This window comes from Lycorma delicatula, chromosome 9, assembly GCF_047948215.1.
Source record: "Lycorma delicatula isolate Av1 chromosome 9, ASM4794821v1, whole genome shotgun sequence".
Classification (NCBI taxonomy): Eukaryota; Metazoa; Arthropoda; class Insecta; order Hemiptera; family Fulgoridae; genus Lycorma; species Lycorma delicatula.
Window position 1 is genome coordinate 45571485 of NC_134463.1, and position 24866 is coordinate 45596350.

The 24866-nt window shown below is 29.4% G+C and overlaps 1 protein-coding gene and 1 long non-coding RNA gene across 2 annotated transcripts in view; one reads left to right on the forward strand and one right to left on the reverse strand.

Annotated features, from left to right (window-relative positions):
* Positions 1-1057: 1057 nt before the first annotated feature.
* LOC142330465 (uncharacterized) lies at positions 1058-22986 on the reverse strand. Its single transcript, XR_012757772.1, has 3 exons — positions 22721-22986; positions 13062-13241; positions 1058-1138 (listed from the first exon to the last, which is right to left on the reverse strand). It is a non-coding gene; the product is annotated as an uncharacterized LOC142330465 (long non-coding RNA).
* The window catches only part of LOC142330464 (uncharacterized), a 42195-nt gene continuing 34423 nt past the window's right edge, over positions 17095-24866 (forward strand). The window contains exon 1 of the mRNA XM_075375706.1: positions 17095-17156. The gene's annotated coding sequence lies outside the window, so the exon portion shown is untranslated. The remainder of the gene's footprint in view (positions 17157-24866) is intronic.

Genomic DNA, 24866 nt, shown 5'->3' on the forward strand with positions numbered 1-24866 from the left:
GATTACCCCAAGACAATTTTTCATCTAATAAAACGCTCAGAATATGACAACAGATGCAGGAAAATAATTATACTAGGAAAATATTTCATAAAAAGAATGTTACAAAAGATTAGGATTCTAGAAATTGTACAAAAAATTAAGCAGTGTTTCACAATTCTGGAAAGCATTTAAAAAATAATTTGAATAAAATGAAATATTAGATATCATAGGATAATTAAATTTCCTTATATAAAATATTATTAAAATATCAGTTTAAAACGAAAATTTTAGACTTCGTAGTAGCCTTAACAAAAACTATACATAAAAAGTAAGTAGCCTCTTTAATATTCTGATCATGTCAATCTGTTTTTCAATGTGATCCCTACCTATGACACACCGTGTTTTTCCTTTATTTTATTCATCCGTTCAAGTTTCATTTCTAAAAACCAATTTTGTTCATATGGCTAAAATATTGTCACTTTTTGTTAACTTCTGGGCAATGTGTCTTAGGACTAAAATTGTACGAAAATTTATCTAATGAATCAGTTTAAAATATTTTTATTATCTTTTTGTAGATAATAAAAATAAATAAATAAAATAATGGATAAAGTTTTAGGAATATAGAAAACACAACGTTATTAATTGCAGAGAAGTTGGATCTTATACTGTAAACAAACCAGGAAATTAGGGTTGTAAAGATTATATGAATATAAGCTTGTCAATTGTTTCATATAGCATTAGTCTAATTAATAGTTTAATAAAAGCAATTTAATGCAAAAAAAGGTTATTAAAAACGAGGTGTTATTAATTATTGAAATTTCTATCAGACGGTAAGCCCTACGGTGTAAACTTAAAACAACGTTATCCAAATCTCGTTACACTAGAACACTGATTCAATACATATACCGAATACACCACATATATTCGTGGTTAAGCATTTCCTCTCTTCACTAATTTTAATGTAATTTTACTTGTATACAACGTATCATCACGTAAATGTTTTAGAAACATGACACTAGATTAAAACTGAAGTACCAGTTCATTCAAGCATAGAAGTATATTACCTCTTGGGCATCCAGTTTATATAACATTGGTAATATTACCAATTCTTCTCTTTTGATTCTACGGGAAAAAAACGAAAAAAACGCTTACCACAGTCCTAGAAAAGGTAGTAAAAATTGATTAAATCGTAGTTTTTATTTTTACAACATAATTTTAAAAATCTATATCATGATACAAAAGAATAAAATTAATTTATTTCATGAAATGAAATAGTTCTCAGTGAAACGTTAGACCACTAATGTTAGGTAAATTAAGAAATATAGACAACTACAATAATTTATTAAACCAAAAGATAATTTAGTTAATTATTTCATTAGTTGTTCCTAACTTTTTAATAAATAAATGTTTAACAGCATGTGGGTCGCCGAAATCAAATAAGCTTAGGTGTCCTGTTGATTGAGGTGAAAATGATGAACAGAGTCGGAAGCTCCTAGATCATAGATACATAGGGAAGAACGTAGTGATAATACAGCCACATAAAATACTTTATCACTTTAAGAATACTTTATCAAGCTGTTTGATTTTGTATTCATCTTAGCTTAACCATTTTTCCCCATTAAAATATTTTCTCATCTGTAGACCAAGCATATGCATTATCGAGATTCTTTATTTCCCAAAAAAGTGTTTTAAGAGTCCTTTAAGTGTTTTAGGCTGATTTTTCATTGATATCAATTCTTATATTATTACCATTCCCAAAAATACCTATATTGTATTATTTATACTTCTTTAGTCTAGCAACTTGTTCTTAATGTTTTGATTCTTGAAACTTACAATCACAATCTACCATTTTCACCATTTTTGCTATGTATCATATCAACATTATCATTTGTTATTTTTTTGTGCACCTTAAAACTATACATACACCAATATTTTGTTTTCCAACTTCTCAATTTTGGTGTTTTTTCTATAAGTGTTTTCTAAATCTATAACTCTTCCATAATAATTCAGTTTCTGAGGTTTATAATGTAATCTAAATAAGCTTCATTATTTTGTTGAAGTATGCTTTGATATGATTCTGCCTCGGAAATTCTGAGTTTAACCTCTCTAATCCTTTCCTTGATTGACAATTCCTCTTCAAACATATTATCCATCTGCTGACGAGATTGGTTTTGCTTGTATTTCAAGTCGTTAATCTTTTTTTGAAAATAATTTTTTTCTTTTAACTGTAATTGTCTTTCTTTTTTTACATTTGCTAGTTCCCTTTTTAACTGATTAATAATTAACGATTGATTTGTCAGTATATTATTTTTTTCATCTTTTGATAGTTTGGTTTTATTTTTCTTTTTAAAAAAATCTATAATTCTGAGCATGCTTTTTTGTAGTAAATTTTTTCTCTTTAACGTTAAACTTAATAGTAGAATAATATATATAATGTAATATAATATTAAACTATGTTGCTCAGCAACAAATGCGTAAATTAATAAAGGAGCAAAATGTAATAATAATAATGCACAACATTCATAAAAAGCGAACTAAAATAATGATAATAATGCCCCATACAAAATCCAATCACATGTCCGTGCAGTTACAGCTACGCACACTACGGGCCGGGCAACGACATCTTATTTTGGTACTTTCACTTATGTGGATAATAATGAATTATACTATTTTCCCTCTACACTGACGTTCTTTTTCAGTCCGATGCCGATCGTGAACTACTAGTGACGGATTTTTCCACAACTAGGTGCGCATCCTTAAACAGAGCCGTACTGTTAGACAAATAGTCACGTACCACGGCCTACAGGGCTACGGGAACATAATTTCAGGACCTGATTTCCCACCGTGGTACATACGTATAAGGTAGAGTATGCCCAGTAAGGGTTGCAGACTTTAAAAAAGCGTCGGTTTACATTTTTTATTTATTGTTTATCTTTCAGGCTACGCATGGTACTTGGATGCTGATACTTCTGGAATCGAATTTCGCATTCCCTATGTGAGAAACTGTAATCATAGGCACTTTCAGTGTAGTAGACGAAGTTACCTTGTTCCTTTGGCCAAATTTGTTCATCTTTGAACGAAATAAACGATAAGATTGATGTTGCTTAAAAAAAATCTAATTTTTTATTAAGTCATGGGTACTTGTGTTTTCTGATTTATTTATTTTGATTCTTGACGAGAGCATTCACTAATGAGTGTTTTCGTATGTCCCTTTTTTATTTCTTTTTTTGTGAACTATAATCGTAGCATGGGGCACTTGGTCGGAAAATTAACTTCTTGAGTATGTATTTTTTCAACTTGGAGAATTTTTACTATTTTTTCCTCTTCTCCCTGTTAGGGCAAACAGGACACACTAAGGTGTCCCATTTACTGTTCCGACGTGCTTGCTTCTGCTTAAAGATAGATCATTTCCGCTAAAATTGTTATATTAGTATAATAATAATAGTACTGGACGCACGGAAAAACTGTAATTATAATTTTTTATTGTAAAACACATGTTTATTTAATAAATAATTAATATTTTAGTTAAAATTAATGTTAATATTACAGCTAATATTAATGTTATTATTACATAATAATTTAATTCATAATGTAAGAAAATTATATCAGTAATCTTGTAGGTTCAAGTAAGAATTATTAAATGAATTATTAAAAGACGGTAGTAGATTACACCGATGCTAAGTAGAGGATAAAAAAGAATTCCACCTTAAAGTTAAGAAAAATTTACTCAATACGACAATGGTTGCATGTGAAAAAAGTTTCACATGTTTAGCATACGACAAGCTATGTTCTTGTGCTGGATCTTACAATTCCAGCATCGTTTTGGCCATCCCTTCCCATAAGTGTTGATCATATCAAAACTTGTTTCCGGCAAAAGTTTTAGGTAATATTTAGAATACTAACGGCCACTTTAAATCGATTCGATACTGTGCCTAATAGGGAGGTATGATTTTTTTTTGTTTTCAAGATACCATTTTTCCACCCTCTGGGCCAGTGGTTGGTGATATCAAAAAAATTTACAGATAAGTTTTAGGTTCTTACTCAAAGATGAATAGGAACTTTAAACGAATTCGATACTTCACCTAAGAAAAATCTTATAATTCCAGCAATATTTTGGTCATCCCTTGCCGTATGGGTTGGTTATATCAAAAATTGTTTCAGACAAAAGTTTTAGATAATGTTTAGAGGACTAACCATCACTTTATATCGATTCGATACTGTGTCTATAAAGGGAGGTATGATTTTTTTTATCTTAGAAAAAATGGGGCGAGATGGCTCCATTTTTTCCACTCCCTGTGCTAATGGTTGTTGATATCAAAAAACTTTACTTACATAAGTTTTAGGCCCTTACCCACAGAACAGTAGGAACGTTAAAGGTATTCGATTTTTTACTTAATAGGAAAGTATTTTGGATTGTTATATTTTATGTATCAATTTGAAAGTGATTGGCGCAAAATTACGGCAGTTATCGTGTATCCACAAGAAAGTGAAATATATATATATATATATATATATATATATATATATTATATAGCTGTATATATACTATAAAGCTTTTGAACTGACGGTGGTTTTGGGGTCTGGGTGATGTGAAATGCGAAGATATGTCGAAATTTTCCGGATGTCGAATCATGGTATCCATTACAATAGGTAGCTTACTTTCATGAGATCTACCTATAAGAGCGCTTAAAGTGGTTTCAGGTTTTTTTGTCAAGACGACCCAAATTTAAATCTTTATAAGCATTGATCCTTCTAGGTTATCATTTATTATCACTTTGAAAATTATTTTTCCAACGTAATAAATACCTTGTAAAACACAATGTGTACCCCATTATTTGCGACAAAAAAGAGTGTAACGTGGTAGCAGATTATTTTAACCTATACGGTAAGAAGTCTTTAAAACTCCAAATTCAAATCATTTTTAATAAATTGCTTTGCTTTCACGTATTTTAGAAATAGAAAAAGAAAATATTTGAAAACGAAGCTTTTAATTACTTATTAGGGGAAATTTCTTAATAGTTATTTTTCCTTTAAAATGTGTTACGATGTTTCAAAAAGGACGCAACTCTAAGATTAAGAAGGTAGAAGTCACGCGTAGGTAAATTTTATTTCTCCCTATATGTCTGTTGGTAATACTGTACTCAAGGTTAGCAGCTTGTAACAGTTGAAATATCCTTCTTATACACTAGTGCTATACCAGTATAAATTTGTCTCTATTGTTTTAAATATGTCGTTTTCCAAGGACGTATAAATCTTACGAACGCGTGAAAGATGAGTTACGGATAAAACTTTTCAATTCTTCAGTTTCTAATAAGTCGATAATATCGTATTAAATTAATAAATTTCGTGAGACTGGGAGTGTACATGATCGGAAAAGCACAGGACGACCAATACTGTTAACAGTAGAAGTTCTGGAGGATGTGAAAGAACGTTTGACTCGCTCACCCAGAAAATCACTCAGAAAGTTATCTTCAGAAGTCGGGCTTTCACTATCTACAGCTTTCAGGGCTACTAATAAATTACAATCGCATGCTGATCGCATCGGTGTCGATCAACAACTGAAAGAAGTAGACCACGGAAAACGTTATAGTATTGTCGTTGGTTTCGTTCTCTTGATGAACGAGGTATGGTTTAATATCGATGACTCATTAACAGCTAAAATTGCTGTATATGAAGCGCTGAAACTCCTCACGCGTTTCATGAACGACCATTACACGCATGTAAAATTGGTTTTAGGTGTGCGATCTCCTGGGGTCGTGTAATAGGGCCTTTATTTTTTGACAGATCTTTAGACGATGTGGTTTCGAACAGTTTATTGCCATATTATATTTACACGAACAAGAATGTTGGTTTCAGCAGGATAACGCAACATGCCATATTGCTAATGAATCGCTGGGTATGTTACGGGAATTTTTTGGCTAAGGTTTGATATCAAGAGGGTTGTAGCCTCTAAGATCCCTAGACCAGCAGAGTTTTTCCTTTGGGAGTATTTAAAAAGTGTCATTTTTAAAATCCTCATGTACTTATCGAACATGGCTAACATTGAAAGTGATATTTCAAACATTACTGAGCAAACATTACGAAAAGTGGCTGCAAATGTTATGAAACGTGTACAAATCTGTAACGGGATTACAAGAAATCATTTTGAATCTATTGTAAAGTTATTAAAGGTAATTTGAATATTGTTGAATTAAGTATTTTATTAACATTAATATTTTTCTAATAAATTCACGTCGTAAATAAAGAATTTTCGTCCTTTTTGAAACATCCGGATATTATGACTACTTTTTATTATAAAATGTATGAGCTATGTATTTTTTTTTTTTTTTTTTGTATTTTGTATACTATATATAATCTATAATATGCAAGAACAGCCTAATTCAGATTTATGCATGTGTTAAAAATTATCTTTACTTAAAGTAATTTTAATTTTTTAAAGAAATTTATTTAATTTTTTTTTAATCTTTGTATTTTGTATATTGTAATGTTATTTTCCTTTTTTATAAAATGAGCTACCACGTATTATTGTTGTAATTTCTATTTTTTAATGTACTGTATTCTAAAATAGTATTATAGCGGTCAGGATCAGCTAAGCCCCCTGTGACACTTGCCTCAAACACTCTACCCGTATATAGCACGTTTCAATGTCATTGCTAATGACAAACTACGTTTATGTGTTACTAGTAGTGATGCTTCATCTTCTACTTTTATTAAGCAATTACGTTTTCAAATATCTATAAGAACAGTCATGTCTAATGTAAATAAAAGGGTAAGGCTAGCACTCTGTTAAGGAGACGTTAACTAAAGAAGAGCTAAAACTTTAATGGGAATTCATACTACGGAATGAAAGTTTTCAAAATTAATAATACAATAATTATAATTAAAGAAGTTTATCAAATATTAATTACTGAATTAGTTAACTAGTGAACTATTTGTTGTAAAATTTAAGTAAATATTTTAGTTATCTTAGGTGTTACGTTTTCAAAACTATTTTTTTGAGGAGTAAATATATTTCCTAATAATTTTGTAAAATATTATTGAGCAAAAATCGCTGAACCTTTTGAAAGTGAGGTAGTTTAAATTAACAGGTGGCTGGATTCAAAACTTGTCTTCGGTCCCTCTTCAAAGTATAAGTTTTTCGACTTATACTGTGAATAGGGGCAAACGTATTATTTTTTAATAATTTTAAATTTAATTTAATTAATGAACTGCTTTTGCTTTGATCTTTGTCTGTTAAACTTGCATTTATGTTGCAGGAGTAAAATTGAATATTACCTAAGAATCACAACTGATGGGTTACATTAACTGTTTTTAATTAATATCAAATATAAATAAATAAATAAAACTGACTTCAAATAAAAGAATAAAAGTAGAGATATTTTCTTTTGTGAATTTTTTTTACGAATAAAGCCGGTCCGTAACTGAAACAAACAAAACTATCACAAATAACTTTCTATCTCGTAATTTATGAGCAATATCAGTAGTTTTTAATTTAAAGAACTCATGCGCAAGAAGACCGAATTTTCATTATGGATAAAACCATGAATTGTGATTCCTGATCACCTGGTTAGAATTCGCACGAACGATAACATTTGTTTAAAAAACAAAATTTCTGAATTTTTTATTAAATGAAAAATTCTCTTGGAATAATCAAATATATTTCGTTTACAAAGATATCAAATCATTCTTTTGTGCTTTAAGTGTCTTTAACCATAACACATATTCCTTTCTTATGTATCTCTTAAGGCTTCATCATTCACAAAAAATTTTCAAGACACAAAAATAAGCTAAAACAGCATAAGTATGAATCATGGTATGTATAAAAGTAAAATTGATTAAAACATATTCCTTTTACCCCACCCCAAAGATAACAAGAAAGTGTTTGAGATAACTTTGGAGTTACGTTTGAGACAATGAGAACTGCTGCAGTGGTGCAGTGCATGCGATGTCAACAGTACGGCCACACTAAAAACAACTGCATGCGGTCTTACCGTTATGTTAAATGTGCAGCGAGTCATAGAACTGCTAATTGTTCTAAAGACAGAAATATTTCGGCTACTTGTGCACTCTGCCTATTGGACCAATCCGCTAACTGCAGAGGGTACAGGGTTTATAAGAAAATTCTGTGCAGGAAACTGAGGCAAAGAATACAACCTGTTGTAGAAGCTACTCCACTAAAAACTCGGAACAAACGGAGCGTTTCCTTTCATTCTGCACGTTTTCTAGAGATAGAAAAGATAGTAAACAAGAGCCATTCGTTTATTTCTTAAAATTTTGAACAGCTGGTAGCTGTCCATAATTAACCTCTTCACTAAAGGCTGTAAATTAACCCGAAAATTCGATTAAAAATGGCAAAAATATGAATTAAATATAAAAAAGTAGTTTTGTAATACAATACCCTTCTGAATAGTCACATAATAATCCACTTCATCGATGTAATATTTTATTACAAAAAACAAAACAAAAAAAATCAAGAGCAAAAGATAAACACAACCAGTATTAAGATACTAAGATAAACAGCCGTTATTTAATAATAAAAAGCCTAGTGTTTTATTAAGATACTTCAAACCAAAACAGTACGGTGTGATTTTGTTACAAACGAAATGATTATCCCGAAGTGAAAGTTGATTACCCCAAGACAATTTTTCATCTAATAAAACGCTCAGAATATGACAACGGATGCAGGAAAATAATTATACTAGGAAAATATTTCATAAAAAGAATGTTACAAAAGATTAGGATTCTAGAAATGGTTTATTAAAATATCAGTTTAAAATGAAAATTTTAGACTTCGTAGTAGCCTTAACAAAAACTATACATAGTTTTTATCAGTAGCCTCTTTAATATTCTGTTCATGTCAATCTGTTTTTCAATGTGATCCCTACCTATGACACATCGTGTTTTTCCTTTATTTTATCCATCCGTTCAAGTTTCATTTCTAAAAACCAATTTTGTTCATATGGCTAAAATATTGTCACTTTTTGTTAACTTCTGGGCAACGTGTCTTAGAACTAAAATTGTACGAAAATTTATCTAATGAATCAGTAAAGTTTTAGGAATATAGAAAACACAACGTTATTAATTGCAGAGAAGTTGGATCTTATACTATAAACAAACCAGGAAATTAGGGTTGTAAAGATTATATGAATATAAGCTTGTCAATTGTTTCATATAGCATTAGTCTAATTAATAGTTTAATAAAAGCAATTTAATGCAAAAAAAGGTTATTAAAAACGAGGTGTTATTAATTATTGAAATTTCTATCAGACGGTAAGCCCTACGGTGTAAACTTAAAACAACGTTATCCAAATCTCGTTACACTAGAACACTGATTCAATACATATACCGAATACATCACATATATTCGTGGTTAAGCATTTCCTCTCTTCACTAATTTTAATGTAATTTTACTTGTATACAACGTATCATCACGTAAATGTTTTAGAAACATGACACTAGATTAAAACTGAAGTACCAGTTCATTCAAGCATAGAAGTATATTACCTCTTGGGCATCCAGTTTATATAACCTTGGTAATATTACCAATTCTTCTCTTTTGATTCTACGGAAAAAAACGAAAAAAACGCTTACCATAGTCCTAGAAAAGGTAGTTAAAATTGATTAAATCGTAGTTTTTATTTTTACAACATAATTTTAAAAATCTATATCATGATACAAAAGAATAAAATTAATTTATTTCATGAAATGAAATAGTTCTCAGTGAAACGTTAGACCACTAATGTTAGGTAAATTAAGAAATATAGACTAACTACAATAATTTATTAAACCAAAAGATAATTTAGTTAATTATTTCATTAGTTGTTCCTAACTTTTTAATAAATAAATGTTTAACAGCATGTGGGTCGCCGAAATCAAATAAGCTTAGGTGCCCTGTTGATTGAGGTGAAAATGATGAACAGAGTCGGAAGCTCCTAGATCATAGATACATAGGGAAGAACGTAGTGATAATACAGCCACATAACACGCTAAATTCCAGCAAGGGGATAATCTTAGCTGGTATAGAATTTTCTGAACAGTTATTTCTAGATTCTTAGTCAGAAACACTGGTGATTTCCATACTGAAACCTGGTAAAGATAAATCATGCCTCTCGAGTTATCGTTCTATCTCCTAGAACAGTAGTGATGGAACGAATAGTAAACCGTCATTTAGTGTGGTACCTTAAGAGAAACGCTCTAATTGTCCCCGAACAATGCGGTTTCCGCCAAGATAGATCATATACCAATCATGTAACTGATCTGGAATCTGTTATTCAAAACATCTTTTAACTTCGCCAACGCCTGGTTGCTGTATTTTTCAATTTGACTGATTAAAGTTTCTGTTATTACAATTTTTTACTCTTTGTTTTCACTTCTCTCATGCAGTATTTTTAATATATTATTTACTTATGGTTTCGTCAGAAGAAACCGAATGTAAATTTTTTCTCTAGAGTAAAAAAAAAAAAAAATATTTAAACAAATTCTTTAATTATTGGTACAAAATTAATACGCGCTTTAAATGATGATTTTTAACGTAATTTAAATGTTTTTATTCATAATATTGTTTGTTTTAAAAAAAAAATGATAAAAACAAATTTTTAAGATTTTAAAACAGCTTAATTCGTTAATTTACTGAATAGGTTACTTTTAAAATGGTCCAGTTCATTGATGTATTTTGTATTACTTACTTCTTTAAAAATTTTATTTTTAAAATAAAATTTTTTCAGTACAAATAGTTTTAAATGCCAATAAAAATGTTGTACTCACTTTCGGTTTCTCTTTTACTTAAGAATTTCAGGTTATTAAATAAAGAAAATCCAAAAATAAAACCAAAAATCATATATTTTGGAAAGGGGGAAATTTTTTTTCGTATCGCTTAAATTCTTAGTAATTTAAAGATGATTCTGAGCATGAATCATGTAATGCTTTTCTTATATTATGTTTTATTAATGTAAAAGAAATGCACCAGAATTATTTGCAGTATTACTAGTTATGTAACTTTGACTCGAAAGTTTACGAATATCATACACCAGATTTGAAACACCTGTTACACATTTAGTTTCTGTATTTCATATTGCATTGGTTTATTAATCTAATAAACCAGTGTCAGAGATTTTATGGAGGTCTAATTTTGTAATTCATGTTAGAAGGGAGTTTAATCCAAAACTGAAGTTTGTTTAAATTAATGTTAGCGGAAAATTCCTAGATTTCAACTTGCTATTAGTTACGTTTTACCTTAAATTGAAGTGACGTGGCTTAATTTACTTTAATTTTAGCCTTATGAGTTAGATCCTTCTAGGAAGTTGTTGATCATTTAACAGAAATAAATTTTTATTTCTTCTACCATAGTATAATTTTTTGAATTTTATTTTACTTTTATAAATACACACGCGCGCGCACGAACATACAGGCATACGCGCGCACACACACACACACACACACACACACACACACACACACACACACACACAAAGAATTTTCATAAAATATGGCAACCCTTTAATAATTATTTTCAATAGAAAATTACATTTAACAAATATTCTTACCTCAAACGAGTTTCCTCAAATGAGTTTTTGAGTTATCCCCCCATGGAGGCAACACAAAAATTTTAAGATGGAAAAGAAGGGTTATCTAACGACCTTGAAAACAAACGTTTTGACGAATACAGGGGCTACAGAAACTCTTACCAGCACGATGGTAATTTATACACAAGCTCGTACGCGCGCACCGCGAATTTGAAGACAAGTTTACTCAAAAAATAGTACTTTTGTAAACAGTTTTTTGAGCGAAAGAGTCTTCCGATGTATCTCAATAACCGTTTTGCATAAACTCTTTTATGAAAGAATTATGTATAACATAATTTACATATACATAATATTATTTATATTTTATATATAATACTATATATCACATTTAGTTAAAAATTACCCATCGAGTTATTTATATTTTCTGACCTAGAGGGAACCAGGAATCGTTGAGATACCAGCAAAAAACCAGAGAGAGTGTGTGTGTGTACGCGCATGTTTATATATCCTATATATGTTTATATACCGAGTGATATTTAAGTATAAAAACACAGCTTTATACTGGATAACTGAGAGGTAATTGGAAGCAGAAAGAAATGGGGTTCTACGTAGTTTAAATAAAATCTGCATTATGGTGGGTTTTTAAGTTTTTTCCGCATGTTTGATCCGCGATATTGAATCAAACTTAATTTTTTTAAATGGAAAGGTGGACATATGACAAGTGATTTCGATTTAAAATTTTATAAGAAACACAATGGCGAGACCCGTTTTTCTGTTAATGACTTTGTTATCGAGTTATAAGCATTCAAAATTGCAATGATGGAAAAATTATGTTAACAATTAAACGAGGTAAAACGCGCTGCATTAACAGTTTTATTGCATTTTACATTCATAATACATACAGTAACTAATTTTAATTACTGCTTCAATACTGATAATAATAAACAATATTAACAATTAATACAAAAGAAAAATTAAACGGCTATGTCAACTGATATTATTTACTTTACAATATTTAGTTAAAAGTTTTAAATAAATGTTTTCGATCTTAAATTATTAATGAAATAAATTTTGAAACCATATCATTCTGTAATAAATTTTCAAAATGCTTTTCCTCCACAGCTTGGCAGTGTACTAACCTCAAGTAATATCCGTTTATAACTTGTATTATGTCTGGTGGCACACAAGCAGATACGTCAATTATTCTTCAATTCGTCATTGTCTGCAGGTTTTGTTTTATAAACATTATTTTTTTCAGTCTTATACTAATTCAAAAAGATTCTATGGATAAAAAATAAAATTAATCGATTATTCTCGTATAATTTACCTCCAATGGTTTTTGAATGTTGAATACGAAGCAAAACATAAAAATAGTTGATTGTAATTCTTAAAGTCGCGCAGATAGCTTAAAATTAAAAGTTACTAATAAGAAAATTTATTAGTGTAATTGTTGAAAGGAGTTATTAAAATAATTTATTTATTTAAATAACCAATATTTATCATACAGTTACTTACATAAACTTACATTCAGAAATATTAAAAGAAACAAAAAATAAATACCTCTTTAGTTACAATTCATATCATGTATTTAATTGATGCGAGGTGGAGACGATGATAATTAAATCATGACAACTGACATTTGAATATGCTAAAAAGACTCCAAGAAGGTGATTTTATATTGCTTCACTCTTCCATGCTTCAAAAATTCTCGATTACCGATAATTAATGGTCCAGTTATATCTGTGTTAATTAAAAGAAAAAATTATACTAGTTTATGTAAATGTTACAACATTTTTAGTGTTATTAGTGTGTTGTTAACATTAATTTAAAAAAAAATTGTTTAACTGTTTTATGTATGTAATGTAGATGTGGTATGCGGTCTATATTTATAACATAGCTTGCAAACCAGCTAAAATCTAGAGTTACTTATCTCAATATTCTTTAAAATATTCTTAAGAGTACTAGAATTGGCTGAATGAAGAATAACTGCCATAAATAAAGAACAGCTAGAATAAATGGCAGAGGAAATAACTGGATTTAATCCAAATAGTATTATATTTCCACATGCACACACGTGCGCACGCCTACAGTATGCAAACACATGCGTACATACAAGAATTATATTTGCTAAAATAAAAATTGGATAACTATTTATTATTCTACAGGATTTTATTTAAAAGTAGTTTAAATTTACATTTATAATCTGATAGTACGTTAAATTTTACATTTGTTTAACTTAGCTTAGTATACTAAAATAAATAATTTATCAAAATAAGCAAATTATCTTACTGCACATCCACTTCAAATAATAAAAACAAAAATATTATTTCCGATATAAAAATGATTTATTTCATTTATCAAAACGATTAATATCAAAAATTTTCCATTAATGACCCAATAAAAACAAAATTATAATCATTATTTTTAATATTTATCATCGTGAACTTCCGATTCTTAGAGCAGCAAAATGTTTCATAAATTCAATATTTAAAAAAAAAACCGTTTGGTTTTATTTTGTTATTATTACTATTACATTCCTAATAAATTATTCAATTTTATTGTAATCATATTTATTTTAGTATTTTATTATTTTGAATGAACTTGTTTAATTTACTAAAACGTGAATTCCGGAGGAAATTAATTTATATCGATTTTAAAGAGTAAATATATATTTAAAAAAAAAAAATAAAATAGCGAAAAATGGAATATGAATATTAAGTATTTCATTTAAAATAATAATTTTAAAAAATATATTTTTTTGTAAAACTAATGTTTTGTTTGTCATATTTTACAGAAAATCTAAACTATTTTTAAATGAAATAAATTAATTGTATGTTAAATAATCATTAAACGTAGCCAAAATGAGGACATCTTTTAGTTTTCTTTCAATTAATATTTATTATAAAGTTCTTAGCTATTTACAGAGGGCAGTAAAATAAAACTTTCTGTTATTTATTAATGTAACAACATCACTCAGATTTATTAATTTTTTTTTCTCTCTCTTTCCGTAGGGGAATTTAATTTATATTGAATTAAAATAAGTTCACAGGAATTTATTGTTATTTTAATGTACATCATATTACAGAAAAAAATGAATTTACGCCGGTTTTCTGCAAGAAAAAAGACATAAAATTAGCTTATTGATATTTCGATTGGCTTGCTTTGATGTGGTAACTCATTCTGTGTAATACGGTAGGTAAGACGCGTCTGTAAAATCTTATTAGCTACAATTTTTCTTCTTTTTTTTAATAGCTATTGCCTACTTAAATTACATTAAAATTAATTATATAAATTATTTACTCTGTAAAAATAATACGAGTAAATAAAGTCTGAATAGAATGAAATAGCAATTTTTTAAATGTTAATTGTTAAACACTTTAGTACTCAAATAAATTTATTTAAGTACACTTAAAAGGCGTATGCAGAAAATTCAGGTTTATTTAATTATGAGAGGTTATCTCTAAAGTAAATACCGTTTCATTGTAAAAAAGTTTATTCTGAAAACTTTATAAATATTTTTCATCTTTCTTAAACTACACACCTCATACTATTTCTATAAAATACTACTTCTATATAATCGCCACATGATTTAAGACATTTATCGTAGCGATATACCAGCTTCAATATACCCTCGTCGTATTCTTCTGCCGCCAGTCCATTTAGCCACTGATTAACAGCATTTTTAAGTTCATCGCCACCGGCGAATCGTTTACCACTTAAAAATTCTTTCAATTTCCCAAACAAATGGTAATAAGAAGGAGCTAAATCCCGACTAAATGGTGGGTGATCGTAAATTTCCCATCCAAATGTTCTCAGTAAATCACGTGTTGCTCCCGCAGCAACATGTGGACGTAAATTATCGTGAAGCAGGACAACGTCGTCGGTCAGCCGCCGACGGTCAGCGCCGACTTTGAACGGCGCGCCTAACTTCCGTAGAGTTTCGCAGTAGGCTTCTGTATTTATAGTAGTTCCACGTGGCGTGAAATCAATCAGCAGTATTCCAAACCGATCCCAAAAGACTGTGACCATCAGTTTGCATCCAAATGGCTGTAGCTTAACCTTTTTGGTCTGGTTGGTGATTAAGGATGACGCCATTCACTTAACTGCAGTTTTCTCTCAAGCGTGTAATACGAAATACCATGTTTCATCGCCGGTAACAATTTAATTAAGGAACTCATCACCTTTTTCTGTGTAGCGCATCAAAATTCCAAAGCAGATCCCATTTGGATTTTTTTGTGACATTCCGTTAAGACGTGCAGCACCCGACGTGCACAAACCTTTCTGAAGCCTAAATGGTCATGAACAATGCGATCAATAACAGCTCTTGAAACATCAGGAAAAAGAAGGGCCAGATAGAAAATCGTTGAGAGACGATCTTTTTTTTTGATTTCATCATCAATGCGTTTCAACAAGTCCTCGGTGATTATCGAGGGCCTTCGCGAATGTTCTTCATCATGCACATTAATTCTATTATTTCTAAAGTTTTCATTTTATAATGTAATAACTTACACGTAAACAAAGACACTACAACCCGACAACTTACAGACAATAATGCAGTGTATACATTACTAGCGTGGCCATGAACGACACAGGTTCACCAACTTTAAGGAGAGAAATTTCCCAGCTGTCTTTACTTTAATCTCTCGTAGTTATATTGTTTAAAAAATTCTTCAGCGAAGTGATATTATTTCTTTGAAAGAAATCTTTTAATTTCATTTTAAATAAATTGATCTGAAGATCTATTATCTCTGTTAAATAATTTAAAAATAGAAACTAAAGTATAACAGATGTTTTTCTCTTACAAGGTGGTCTCTTATAATGTTGTAGTATTGTATCTCAAAGACGGTTTTGTTGTACGGTTTGATAAAAGCAAATTTTTTTTAATTTTTAATGATTTAAAGCTTTTGATAGCTTCTTAAAAATTACCAATCTATTCATTTGTAAAATATACTTCTACTTCAAAAGAAATATCTTTTTACTATTTTCTTTAAAATATGTAAAATTACATACAAGTATGTGTTTTTAAAAAGACAACATGAAATGAAATAACTGACTAAATATCATGAAAGGTATTTATAAAAATTGAATATTAGACAAGCCTGCAAGACTGAATACTACAGTATTGAATGCGGTTCCGTTACTCCGCTCACGTTAACGTAAACGTAAGCTAAATTAAGAACATTACCCGGCACTGGCAAATGAATCAGTAGAAATGTTATAAAATTGCACGGTATTAACAACCAACAAATGATTCTTGTTACCTTATCAATCGATCTAGAGATTTCTCTTTGACTGTTTTAAAGTTTTTTTTTTTAATTTATCCCTAAATGTTTAATTCAAATAAAAATGTAATTTCTGTAGTGGTTCATCTGAACTAAAGATAGATGTATAAATTATATTATTTATTAAGAAAAATTGGTCGTTAGCAGACTATATGAAAATAATGTTTTTTTGTTTAGTTCCCATATAACACCTCAATATGTAAAGTACATATATAATTCCTATAATAATATATATATATTTATACCCAAATTAAAAATAAACAAAAAATTAATTACGTCAATATTTTTCAGGCTGGAGTTTGAATCATTATAAAATAACTAAAAAACAGGCTTTGTGGGAAAATTAATTAACAACCCTTCGACTCTTCATCAGGTTAGTATTATATTTTATCTTTAAATAATTATAAATATTTTAAGAAAAAAATTATATGAAAATATACATTTTTTATTATGAGTAATAAAAAAAATTGTAACTTAAAGTAATTAATTCCTTTCTTTATTTATTAATACCTTTTATTTACTTTACGAGTATCTTATTATTTTACTGTATACTTTTTTACTTGTTTCTCATGCACGAAATTCATGTTAGAGAAATGTCGAATAGTAGTCGATCAAGACTTGCTTCCCTGGCCTTTCCGGAACTAGAAAGTATACGGGTTTCAGAATAATTGACCTCCATCATAAAATTGACCCCCATACTGGTCTTTCGTTCAGGTAAAAAGGTATTTTGCACGGTTCTTTGCGCTTCCCGATAAACACCACGAGGAGATGACCGTACTTCATTTCTATTTTTCTTTTTATTTTTAATAGTTTTTGTGGGGCATTTTGTGAACAATATAATATACAGATTTTTCATATATATTGTCGCATGTTCGCGGCTCGATCAGGATATTGGTAGAATGACAATTTAGAATGTTTATATAATTACAGTTTATTGGTTTAAAAACATAATTAAAACAAGACAAATCAATATTAATGTCAGTGATGGTAGTAATAATAATGGTGATAATAATAATAGTAAGCGACAATAATCAAACAATTAATACATAACATAATCAGAACAGTAAACAATCATAATAGTACATATAATTAATAATAGTACACATCAAACAGTTATAAATGTCAATAGTAATAACGTCAATAGTAAGACAGAATTTAAAATAATCATCAAGATGTATTCCAGGTAGATAAATAGAAAACCAGAATTCAGACCCATTAAAAAAATATATAGCATATCCGCTAGTCCTAACACTTTTAAACACTAGTCCTGTATTAACAAACAATAGTACACAGATAAGACAAGTAAAAAGCTCTTTTACTGCAGATCCCTTTGCTTTCATAAATAATTTTTGTAAAATACGTCTTCGTTATGGAAAAGAAATACTTCATCAGCTTTCTACATTTGGAATCACCATAAAGTAAGCCTAATCTATTTCATACATTTCTCAAATCTACATCAATTCATTAATCTATAAAATAAATCTATCCGTTAATTGTACATTGTATTTAACATCATATATATTAAAGAATTTATAACAGATAGGACAAATTTGTGTAAAATATATTTCTCGTTCAATCTCAAAAATTTATGAGCACTAATATCGGTATACATGAGAATCAAATTATCTTCTTTGTACTTCCTTGTACAAAATAAAGAATGTATTGTGATTGCGAAAATTCTCGGTTTTCAGATTTCAACGGAAATATCCACTTTGATCATCTCTGAATCCATTTTGACTAGTTTTGGCGTGACGTCTGTACGTACGTACGAACTAACGTATAACTCAAAAACGATTAGCCGTACGATGTTGAAATTTTTTATTTAGGGCTGTTCTAACATCTAGTTGTGCACCTTCCCTTTTTCTTGCAATCGACTGAACCAAAAGTGTCCAAAAAAGCCTAAAATCCAAAAAAACATTGAATTTTGGACTTTTTCTTAACTGCAGTAATAAGCCCTCATTGAGACCTTTTCAACGATTATCATAAGTGGTACTTATTTTCATTGGTTCCAGAGTTATAACCAAATAAAATTTCAATTGATGAAATATTTGGATTTTATAAGGGGAAGCCACATCGGTTCGAATCAGATTTCATCTCCTTTTCTTTATCTAACTTTTTTGTTTTTTAATTTAAATATATTGATTTTTTAATAATTATTAACCTGTGATTGTAAAAAAATTCTTTAAATTATTAATAATTCAATAATAATAAAATTAAAAAAAAAAAAATATGAAAAAATAGCAGAAGTTATTAATGAAATAAAATTTTATGTACTTTTCGTTTTAAAAAAATGTGTATATGTAATTTAATAGATGTACAAGTAAGTCATGTGGTGTCCACATCAGATTTGGTGAAACATCTGATTATTCGTTTTTGTTTTCATTTTGTTGATGGATACATCATAATAATTTAAAAAACATAGTATTAGATATATATGACATAATAATTCAGGTAAGATTGTTGAATTAATAATTGTACAAATATTAGTTGTTAATAACTAATACTTTAGCAATTGTGTAACTGTCCTATTTATTAAATAATTGAAGGCGTATCTCACTTTCAAATTAAATAAGTTTAAATGAAGTGTAGCAAAAAATGTGTACATGTAATTTAATAGGCATCAAGGAAGTCATTTGATGTCCACATTAAAATTGTTTTAATTTATAAAATAAAACTTCATTAATACAAATATGATTAATTTCTAACTCTACAGATTACACACGCGCACGCTCACGTGCACGCATACATACATACACGAATATATACGGTATATATATATATATATATATATATATATATATATATCTGCTCTAAAAAGGTTTCATCGAAATTTTTTTTTTATAATTTTTTCATTTTTCATCATTTTACCCTTACATTAATAATCTTACTTATACGTATGCTTGTTTCAAGATAGTATTAATTTTAATAAAAAAAAATTAAAAAGAAAAGAAAATTTTAATAGGAAAAATTCATGTTGAGAGATATTTAGATCATGTTTTATGGTAACCTATTGCGTTAATATAATTAGAACTAGCTATACAGCTACTGAAGCAGGCGGCCACTAAATAAAAATTTTTCTAATTATTTTTAATCATAAATATGTTAACAAAACTTGATTGTAAAATACTTATGATCTAAAATTTAAAAAGTATTTTATAAGCACATTAAACTAAGTTCAGTTTTAAGAAGTAAATACTCGTAAATAACATACTCGTAAATAAATAAAGTAAAAGTCTGGACAGTATTTATAATATTATCTATTTTTAGTGATTTCTTAGAAAGATGTTAAAAGACTATTCTATGTTTACAACTACAAGAAAATATATACATCTACATGTATCTATACCAGTGTAAACAGAAAAACAGTTAAATAAAAAATCAACCAATTCTTTAACTGAATGTAATCTAATTGAAGCTGGACGTACAACTAGCTATATTATAAAGCGTTTCATATCGTTTCTTTATAATTCAATAATTTTTTTTTTCTTATACTACATGTTATTAAATCATATATTTTTTTCTTATATAAAAGCCGAAGGGATCTCAGAGTAAATGATTGAATGTTCATAAGAGGAAGGGAATAGAAAAAATGTAGCCATTATTGAGGAAGTTGATGTTCAACAGACCATAGACGTTTTATACTGCTGTTTTTATAATTCTAATTTCATTTCAAAGAGCCGTTTATTCCATTAGTAGCATTTATGTAATAAAGAGTGTCCCATTTGAAATGCCCTATTTTTATTTAACTATATCTCCCTAAATATTACACATATCGACATGAAACAAATATTAAATTAAATTCTGTCTTATGAAGTTATAACAATCACGGTGCATCCAATCACTTCCACATGTGCCCCACCAGTCACATGAAGAATATCCAGCCGATAGGCGATTTCTTGCCGTGTTCCTTGAAGCATTTCTGGTGTGATGGTTGAAATGACATTCCGAAGGTTCTCACACCCAGAAGAAGAAGTCCAGAGGGGTTATGTCTGGCGATCTAGCTGGCCAGGGAATTGAACGACCTCTTCCAATCCATCTACCAGGAAACGTCTCATCCAGCCTTTCCCTTACCTCGAGGAACCAATGCGGAGGAGCCCCATCTTACTGGAAGAAGATATTAGGATACCTATCTATCTATGCTCAATCTGTGAGAACGCAAATTCTCCAACATAACGAGATATGAAATGCCCGTTACAGTACCTTCAGCGAAGAAGAAGGGTATCTATTACTGCATCTTCCATGAGACCACACCACACATTAAATTTAGGACTGTTTCTCTCAAATTCAGTTACCTCACGAGGAGGCTCTGACTCCCAGATTCTTACGTTATGACGATTGACATGGCCTGACACGTGATATGTGATTTCATCGAAAAATATAATTAATGACAGAAAGTTAGGATTCTGATCAATGCGTTCTAATATGTTTTCTGCAAAATCCGATCTTTTCGGCTTATCTTATGGTTTCATTGCTGGAACAATCGTTCTCTGTACGCTTACAATTTCAAACGTTTATGCACCATTATGTGGACGGTTAATTTTGGGATATACAGTTGAGGCGAGGCTCTGGGAATGGATTCGCATTGGCTTCTTTGAAATGTTTCGGCAATACGCTCCACGATCTCTTCTGATACAATTTGTCAGCCACCGCCGCGCTTTGTAACCACTGAACCAATCTACAAAAGTTCTCTTTCCGTGCCTTAATTCTCTCTCTTGTGTTTGGACAAAATTATATGTTGTCTGGATGGTTCTAAGTTTTTGTGCCTGATAAAATGTAACGTTTTGTAATTGATATGATATAGTTTTATCCGCATTCAGGGATGATACCTATTTTATCGTTCAAAATTTGTTGCATTCTAATTGGTAAATTTTATTCACATCTTATAATTGGTTAGAAAAATAAGGATTATGATTGGTTGGAATTTACTGCCTAATAATTGTCAGTTCCTTTTACAGCTGTGATTGATGTGAATTAGTGACTTTTCGATTGGTCAACCATTTTTGTACTTGTGATTGGTTAGGAAAATACGGTATTCTAATTAGTTAGTTACTGAAATAATCATTGGGGGCCGTGAAACATATATGTAATTTTCGATATGCATGGATGAATGTGTATTGTCATTGGTTTATTTTTTATCGGCTTTATTTTGGGAAGATATAATCGTGTTTGGGTCATAGTTCATTCATTTACGCACGTTATGTGACTGTTATAAAGGGGCCAATGTTGAATAATACTCACATAATTTCACTATTATTAAAAACCAGTGAATGCCGGTACCTTATTCTTTACATATTCGTACATAAGCCTCTGACATTAAAAATTTCATACAAAAATTATAAATTTTTACGCTTGTATTTTTACGATTATCCGTTAAAATATACTTGCATTTGAAAAGTAAACTGATGTAACGTATCGTGAAACATTATCTGTTTGGGAATTTTAAAAGGATTTAATATTTACAATAGAATTTCATTAATTTGTAATAATTTTAACCATTTTATTTCAGAATATACCGTGCAATTCGTAACTTTAATTCTCAATTCCGAGAAAATACATATCCTGTTTTTTCGTGTGCTATAGATATCGCTGTTGCGTGTAAAAGTACATAAAAATGAAACTGCTAATACGTTAATTTATGGCATACGTTAATTTCTTGTTGGATCTTCTAAAATGTACTGGAACTATAAAAATACATCTTATACACTAAACTGAAATCTTATAATATATGTATACAGTGGATTTTATAAACATATATAAATATTGTATAATAAACGGATTTGGATAGGTTAACAAATATTTTTTTATGCTTATCGGATAAATAATAGTAATAAATTTCTCTCTTATGTTTAATGAAAATTAATTGCTGTCTAGATGGTTTTCAATCATTGTATTTGATAAAATGTAATGTTTTGAAATTGTATATGATATAGTACTTACAGCATTTAGGGATGGTACCTATTTTATCAGTACGAGTCTGGGTCATCCTAGATTCTTCCCCTTACAGGGGGACTGTTTCTCATCGGGATGTATAAAACCCCGACTCTTCAAACTATTTATACCAATAACGAATGTTCTTAGCCGATGTTAGATAAATCCTGAAACGCTGTCCAAATGAAACGCTGAATCGTTATTACAGACTCTGTCTTTCTAAACTGTAGAACACAAAACACCTTCTCTCTTGTACAAATGCTACGTTATTTACGACTGAGGTTAGCGTACGTTTGAGCATTAGCATTGCAGTCTGGCGGTTGCATTTAAAACTTCAGAATGCTCACTTTCAAATGGTGCAAATTTCATTTCATTGACCATGCGTGGGATTGTACTGGTATATGATTTTGAAATTGGGTCATTGTTTTTTAAATATTCTCTCTCTCTCTCTCTCTCTCTCTCTCTCTCTCTCTCTCTCTCTCTCTCTCTCTCTCTCTCTCTCTCTCTCTCTCTCTCTCTCTCTCTCTCTCTCTCTCTCTGTATGTGTGTGTGTGTGTGTGTGTGTGTATATGTGTGTGTGTGTGTGTGTGTGTGTATATATATATATATATATATATATATATATATATATATATATATATATATGTGTGTGTGTGTGTATATGTGTGTGTGTATATATATATATATATATATATATATATATATATATATGTGTGTGTGTGTGTGTGTGTGTGTGTGTGTGTGTGTGTGTGTGTGTGTGTGTGTGTGTGTGTGTGTGTGTGTGTGTGTGTGTGTGTGTGTGTGTGTGTGTGTGTGTGTGTGTGTAATGTACCTTTATAAAAAGAACAGAACATCAAAAGCTCCATCCCTAATCACACCAACTCTTTTCAGTGATATGATTAAATAATAGTTAATAATTAACATTCATAACGGAATAACATTTTATACTAACTGTTGTTCTAGTCTGGTATAAATCATTTGTATTGCACTATTTTGCATATTATTTTCCTACAACCTCATTTAACAAATTTCTATATATAGTAGTAATTTAGATACACATTGTAGATTTTCTCGTTTACATTCTCTTTAATTGTTTTCCCTTTATTTAAGTTACATTATTTCCGATGTAAATCACGTTGTGTAAAGAAAACTAATCGAGTAAACTGTAACTAAGCGTTGCGCATAAATTTATGTTTGCTTTATATAAACATTTGTTCGTCATTTTACATGTAATTATATTTCCAAGACTGATTCGTTCGATTCCAGTATCTATAAAATGATAATTTAGATGAGTTTTTGTTATATAATATTATTAAAATAATTTAAATAAAATTTATAATTTATATTAATCGGTCTCCTGAGAAAATCTCATTTTTTTTAATCTGTAATTCCTATTAACTTATCTTTTTTTGTCTTTGTCTATTACTTCTTGTTGGGCTGGACCAGCTTAGCATGAATGGAGCCTAAAGGAAAAATCTGATGTGGATACCACATGACTTCCTTGTATGAATTATGCAACGATTATGCAATGATTAGATACAATGTCCATTATATGCCTTATTGCAGGTATATGCATCACAGCCTTCTAAACCAAATTTTTTTTCCTGCTAGCCATTTCTTAGCTAAGAAAGATTCAAAGCCGTGAGCATAATATAATCTATTTAAGGCTAGTTATCTACGTTCTGATATAATTTTTCTCTTTCTATTTAAATCCTCATATTTACTTCTTTTTTTTAATGAAAAATACATAAAATTTTATTTCATTAATAACTTCTGATATTTTTTCATATGTTTTTTTCTCTTTTTTATTGTTATTATTATTATTTAATAATTATTCATTGTAATTTTTTTTTTACAATCAGAGGTTAATAACAATTAATAAATCAATATATTTAAATTAAAAAAAAGTTAAAAAAAAGAAAAAAAGGTGATGAAGTCTGAGTCAAACCCTTGTAAAATCCAAATATTTCATTAAATTAAGTTTTATTTGGCTATAACTCTGAAACCAATGAAAAAAGTAGCACTTTGATACATCTTTTTAAATCTCTCAATGAGGGCTTGTTACTGCAGTTAAGAAAAAGTTTAACGTCCAAATATTTTGGATTTTGGGTTTTTTGGGACACTTTTGGTCCAGTTGATCGCAATCAAAAGGGGA